Source organism: Oryctolagus cuniculus, chromosome 15 (genome assembly GCF_964237555.1).
Source record: "Oryctolagus cuniculus chromosome 15, mOryCun1.1, whole genome shotgun sequence".
NCBI classification, from domain to species: domain Eukaryota; kingdom Metazoa; phylum Chordata; class Mammalia; order Lagomorpha; family Leporidae; genus Oryctolagus; species Oryctolagus cuniculus.
In genome coordinates, this window is record NC_091446.1 from 29662705 (window position 1) to 29669982 (window position 7278).

The window sequence follows — 7278 nt, forward strand, 5'->3', positions numbered from 1 at the left end:
GATTTCATTAATTCTCAAACATTATCTCTACTTTTTATCATGTCATTGCTACTGTGTTGTAACAAGGTCTCCTTTAAAAAATGTTTGCTGTGCTATTTAAGGTAGGTACAATATATTAAAAATAATACAACTGAGGCCGGCGCTGTTGCATAGTGGGTAAGGCTGCTGCCTGCAGTGCTGGCATTCTGTATGGGCGCCGGTTCAAGTCTCTGCTGCTCCACTTCAGATCCAGCTCTCTTACTGTGGCCTGGGAAAGCAGAAGATGGCCCACGTGCTTGGGCTCCTGCACTGCATGGGAGACCCAGAATTTCCTAGCTCCTGGCTTCAGCTCAGCTCAGCTCCAGCTGTTGCAGCCATCTAGGGAGTAAACCAACAGATGGAAGACCTCCCTCTCTCTCTGCCTCTGCCTCTCTGTAACTCTGCCTTTTAAATAAATAAATAAATAAATCTTAAAATAAAAAAAAATCCTGCTCAATGTTAGGAAAACAAAGAGGAAAGAACATAACAACTCACAATGTAAGTGTTATCATGAGCATATGTAAAAGCAGGGCACGCTACCTCCATATGGAGCACAGGGAGGGGGTGGAGAGGAGAGGTTCAGAGAAGATTTCACAGAGGAGGAAGCTGGCCCATGGTTCCACCCATGCAGTTAGCTCTGCCTCCAAGATCCTTTCCTCTCATCCTGTTCATTCATGGCCAGCTCTAAAGCTAGCACCCCACATAATGCCCAAATCACTCCAGAAAGTCTTTGTGCTTTTTCTTACAGACTCAATTTAATTGTCTCCAACTGTAAATATTTGTGCATCTTACTTCCCACACTAAATTATAAACTCATTAATGGATGGTGCTATCCTTGTATGTATATCTTTGTATCTCCATATACCCTGAATATTGCCGACACCCAGGGTGTACCCAGTGTTCACTCTAATCTGAATGAAAGACTAAAACAAAGAAGTGGGGGCTGCCTCACTAGGTGCTTGACCTTTCAAACTTTTTTTTATTTAATAAAAGTTTATTTTTTCAAATGTACAATTTGCTGGACCTGTTCATGAATCCTCACCAGTAGCTGAGGCAGCTCCACCCATGCTATTTCTGGTATAAATTACTTGAGCTCTGTGTTTTGGAACCAGTGTGGAAAGTCCTCTGTTCAGAAGCTTCTGAAGGGCTGCCCTAGCCAGGGAGCCAGGAATATTCAGTCTCTCAGACTACAGCAGAGTTATAAGGTTAGAGTCAGGAACTTCCTTATAGAGTTTGTCATAAGTAGCTTTGTCAAACAAAATGAGGCTAATTGACCTTGTACCAGCCTTTCCCTTTAGACCACTTGTTCTTTTTGGCCTTGCCTCCAGATTTGTTCACAGGGTCTTTATCTTTCTTGGCAACTTCTCGGTGACTTGTTCCTTGTTATCCTTGGGTGGCATTGTGAAGTTCAGAGTGCAGTGATGGCCACCATGGCCTTGCAAGATGTCCCAAATATTTTAAATAATTGCTAAATTGGGCACCTACTTACTAACAGGAAGAATTAAAAAAAAAAGTCTCTTTAAAATCATCTCCCCTGTTCTTTTGAGACAACATGATATGTAACATTTTTTAAATCTGGCCAATCAAGAAAGTTTATTCTAGTATTCTCTATTTTAATAAATTCTATACTCTTATTTCAAAATTTCTTCCTACCAACAGTGCATAAGAATTTCCCTTTTCCCCTATCCTTGCCAGGATTTCTTTCTTCCTTCCTTCCTTCCCTACTACCTTCTTCTTCCTTCTTCCTTCTTCCTTCTTCTTCTTCTTCTTCCTTCTTCCTTCTTCCTTCTTTCTTTTCTTCTTCTTTTTTTTTTTTTTTTTGACAGATAGAGTTAGACAGTGAGAGAGAGAGAGACAGAGAGAAAGGTCTTCCTTCCGTTGGTTCACCCCCCAAATGTCTGCTATAGCTGGAAGTACGCTGATCCGAAGCCAGGAGCCAGGTGCTTCCTCCTGGTCTCCCACGCGGGGCCCAAGCACTTGGGCCATCCTCCACTGCCCTCCTGGGCCACAGCAGAAAACTGGGCTGGAAGAGGAGCAACCAGGACTAGAACCCGGCACCTATATGGGATGCTGACGCCACAGGTGGAGGATTAACCAAGTGAGCCACAGCGCCGGCCCCACTTTCTTTCTTTTTGATAATAGCCATTCTAACTGGAATAAAATGATATACTACTGTGGTTTTGATTTGCATTTCTCCAATGGCTAATGATACTAAGTATTTTTCATCAATTTGTTGGCTATTTGATTTCTTTTGTTGAGAAGTATCTATTTACATAATTTGCCCATTTTAAAATTGAATTACCTGGATATCTATCATTGACTATATATCTTTATGTTGTTAACATGAGGACATCATGTTAAGTAACATAAATCAGACCCAAGAGTGAGTGGCCTAGACACAGGCTGAGGTCCTCATGTCCCACACTGGAATAATTGGGGTTGGCACCTGGCTCTGGCTCCTAACTCCAGCTTCCTGCTAGTTCCTGCCTCCCCTGGGAGGCAGCAGTGATGATCTCAGCAGTTAGGTCCCTGCCACCCACATGCATGGTGTGGATTGTGTTCTTGACTCCCCGCTTCCCCCCAGGCTGTTGTGAGTATTGGGGAATGAACAAGAGGTCAATGGGAGACTCAAAAACAATTAAAATGTCAGACACAGAAAGACAAATACCACATGTTCTCTCTCTGATATGTAGAAAACTCATTCTGAATGTAGAATAGTGATTAATACTGACTGAGAAGAGTGGGAGTGGGATGCAGACAGAAGGAGGTTGGAAAATGGGTAGCAAAACACAGATAGAAGGAATGATTTCCAGTATTCTACAGCACATAAGTGATTATCTTTCACAAAAACCTATTACCTACTTCATGAGTAAATATGAGAGGAGTTCAAGGGCTCCAAATATAAAGTAATAAGATGGAAACATTCATTACCCTACTTGATTGGTACAGATTGTATACATTTAATGAAATATCATGCTATAACCAATCAATATGTACAATTATTAAGTATTAATAAAAACTGACACATGCTATGGTGCAGTGGGTTAAGCCACGGCTCTGTTGGAGTCTGCTTCTGTTTCCAAACCAGCTTCCTGCTAATGCACAGGAGGCAGCAGGTAATGGCCTAAGTACTTGCGTTCCTGCTACCCTACCTGGCTCCTGGCTTTGGCCTGATCTGGCCCTGGCTATGACAGGCATTTAGGGAGTGAACTAGTAGATTGATCTCTCCCATCTCCCTCCCCCAACTGAGGCCAGGCCAGTGGGGCTGGGAGTCTGTGGGCCTCTTCAGATGTAGGAAGAATGTCCTTCACAAGCAGGCTGCCAGCTGTGGCTGGAAAGCCTGTCTCCAGGCCAACTGGCATCTCCCCCACTGATAGCTTCTTGTGCTGCATGTGTGACTGTGTGCTGCCTTAAATCACACCTTCAAGTTAATTGCAATCTTCTACCCAGAGATAGCAGAGGAATGGGCTGGGCCCTTAAGGAGACAGTCTCCAGGAGACTGCCCCCCCCCATCTCCTTGAGCCTCAAGCCAATCAACATACCTATGGGAAACCCCTGTCCAACAGGTGCCCCCACAAAATGACCCAATGAAAAAAATAGTAATGCCTTAAAATCCCGGGACACTTCCTCAAAGCCAGTGTCCCACTCAGGCACTCTGTGTGGTCTCCTCTCTGATCAGATGCCTTCTCTGTCAATCAAATAAAAGTTTCTGCCTCTTTGCAAATTGTTTCCCCGCTTTTTATTTCTATACTTAACTGAGGAAAAGAACCCACAAGACTCGCTCCAGCAACCACCTTCCCCTCCGTGACTGGTAACACCAACTCTGCTTTCTTTTTCTTTTTCTTTTTTCTTTTTTCCCGACAGGCAAAGTTAGACAGAGAGAGAGAGAGAGAGAGACAGAGAAAGGTCTTCCTTTGGTTCCATTTGGGTTCACCCCCCAAATGGCCACCATGGCCGGCGCACTGTGCCAATCCGAAACCAGGAGCTAGGTGCTTCCTCCTGATCTCCCATGCGGGTGCAGGGCCCAAGCACTTGGGCCATCTTCCACTGCCTTCCTGGGCCACATCAGAGAAATGGACTCGAAGAGGAGCAAGCAGGACAGAATCTGGCGCCCCAACCGGGACTAGAACCCAAGGTGCCGGTGCCGCAGGTGGAGGATTAGCCAAGTGAGCTGCAGCGCCGGCTCAACTCTGCCTTTTTAATCATAGTAATAATACTAAAAAATCTGACATGGAGATAACAATAGATTTTGATCTGCATGCTGATTTCTTAGGTGTACACTGAAGATTTATGCAGTATACTATATGTGTAGGACACAAAGCATTTTTAAAAAGTTCATGGATAATGCATATTAGAAAAAACTGCTTGCATTTCAAGTTTTTGCACCAAAATAAATTTACACTTTAATTCTATTTTTACAAAGTTTCCTGGTATGTTATAATTCAATAAGTATATTTTCACTTTTCAAAAAAGATTTATTTATCCACAAGGCAGAATTACAGGGTGGGGGGGGGGGGAGACAGGGAGAAAGATCTTCTATCTGCTGGTTCACTCCCCAAAAGGCCACAATGGCCAGGACTGGACCAGGATGGAACTGGGAGCCAGAAGCTTTTTCAGGGTCTCCCACATGGGTAAAAAGGCCTAACCACTTGGGCCATCTTCCACTGCTTTCCCACACACATTAGCAGGGACCTGGATTGGAAGTAGAACAACTAGAACTCAAACCAGCATCCATAAGGAATGCTGGAGTATTAAGCAGCGGCTTTATCTGCTACGCCACAATGCTGGCCTCCAATATGTATATTTTCTTTTTTTAATATATTTATTTATTTATTTGAAAGTCAGAGTTACACAAAGAGAGGAGAGGCAGAGAGCCAGAGGTCTTGCATTCGTTGGTTCACTCCCCAGTTGGCCACAACGGCCAGAGCTGTGCCGATCCGAAGCCAGGAGCTTCTTCCAGGTTTCCCACGCGGGTGCAGGGGCCCAAGGACTTGGGCCATCCTCTACTGCTTTCCCAGGGAATAGCAGAGAGCTGGATAGGAAGTGGAGCAGCCGGGTCTCGAACTGGTGCCCATATGGGATGCTGGTGCTTCAGGCCAGGGCACTAACCAGCTGCACCACAGCACCAGCCCAATAAGTATATTTTCAATTTAAAATATCTTGCCAAAATTAATTCATGATCACTATATTCATTAGTAGAATGAAAAATACTGCACAAGTGATAAGGAAAAAATACTGATAAGGAAATAAGGTAGGAAGCAATTCAGCTGCTGACTTCCATGTTCTCTATATAATGAATCTTCCTCTTTTCAATAGTAGAGGGTAATAAACTGATACTTCCTTTGAGATTTTTGACATGCAATTAGTAAATTAAAACCTTAGGTTTTATCAATAGAAATCAAGTTACTTATAATCAGAATTACAGCAAAAAGTCAGTCTTTACATAGACACTGGGCATGCCACTGACAGCACAGAAAACTTGTACTGGGAATTAGCGGCGGAATAAGGCAGAGATTATTCACTTAATACTCAGTGGGTAATTATTAATGCCTCCTACATGTCAGACAATTTTCCAGACTATGGGCTCATACCACATGGAAACAGGGAGTCGGATTCTGCTCTGGGGCTTTGTATGAAGTATATACTAACTCTCACAGAGCTGTATAGATAGTGTTTTTTTTTTTTTAAAGATTTATTTATTTACACAGAGTTACACAGAGAGAGAAGGAGGCAGAGAGAGAGAGGGAGATGTCTTCCATCTGCTGGTTCACTCCCCAATTGGCTGCAATAGCCAGAGCTGAGCTGATCTGAAGCCAGGAGCCAGGACCTTCTTCCAGGTCTCCCATGTGGGTGTAGGGTCCAAGGCCTTGGGCCATTTTCTACTGTTTTTCTTTTTTTTTTTCAGGCTATAGCAGACAGCTGGATCAGAAGTGGAGCAACTGGGACTGGAACTGGCACCCATATGGGACGCCGGCACTGCAGGCAGCGGCTTTATCCACTATGCCACAGTGCTGGCCCTGGGATAGTATTTTTCAAAAATAGCTTTTTATGCATATCTACTTACAATATCAAGAGATAAAAATCAGCTATAAAACTTGGGTAAAAAATTTCCATACTGTTTTATAAAGTCCTTGTATTAGAAACTAACCTGTAATCTTCCCAGATTTACAGATGGCAGAGTGCAGCAGATACCCAAGACACCCCTGGGAATCTTTGCTGCCCTGAGTCACAAACCTGCAGAAGCTGAGTCTGGAATCAAACTCCACTCACAGGTCCACCACAGGAATCCTATCAAAGAGCTGCAATGGGAGGTAGGAATCTTTTATTAGGAAAGAAAGGAGGAAGATATGGTCACATGTCACATCACAATCAATATCTGGCTCTGTAATGGACCATACATATAATGGCAGGCCCATAAGATTATGATGGAACTAAAAAATTCCTATGTCCTACAATGTGTATGTGTGTGTTTAAGAAAACTCAATTAATTTGAGAAGCTAAGCAGAGAGGGAGAGAGAGAGAGCAAGCTGCCATCTACTGGCTCACTCCCTAAACACCTACAATGGCTTGGGCTGTGGGGTTAGGCCAGGCCACTCAGGCCTAAACTGAAAGCCAGGAATTCAATCCAGGTCTTCCACATGCATGGCAGGGACCTAATTACTTGAGTCTTCACTGCTGCCTCCCTAGGTCTTTGTCAGCAGGACACTGGAGTCAGGGATCAAAGCCAGGTATTATAATGTGGGATGTGGGTGTCTTCAGCTCTAGGTTAAATAACCACTCCCGTGGGTCTGTGTTTTAAGTGTTATAAGAAAAGAATAAAAAAATTAACCCGGCGCCGTGGCTCAATAGGCTAATCCTCCACCTTGCGGCGCCGGCACACTGGGTTCTAGTCCCGGTCGGGGCGCCGGATTCTGTCCTGGTTGCCCCTCTTCCAGGCCAGCTCTCTGCTATGGCCAGGGAGTGCAGTGGAGGATGGCCCAGGTGCTTGGGCCCTGCACCCCATGGGAGACCAGGAAAAAGCACCTGGATCCTGGCTCCTGCCATCGGATCAGCGCGGTGCGCCGGCTGCAGCGGCGGCCATTGGAGGGTGAACCAACGGCAAGGGAAGACCTTTCTCTCTCTGTCTCTCTCTCTCACTGTCCACTCTGCCTATCAAAAAATAAAAAAAAAAAAAAAAAAGAAAAGAATAAAAAAATTAAACAGTTATAAACTTTAAAGAAGCAAAGCAAATTACAAAACTTTAAATAAGTTTAGTGCGAC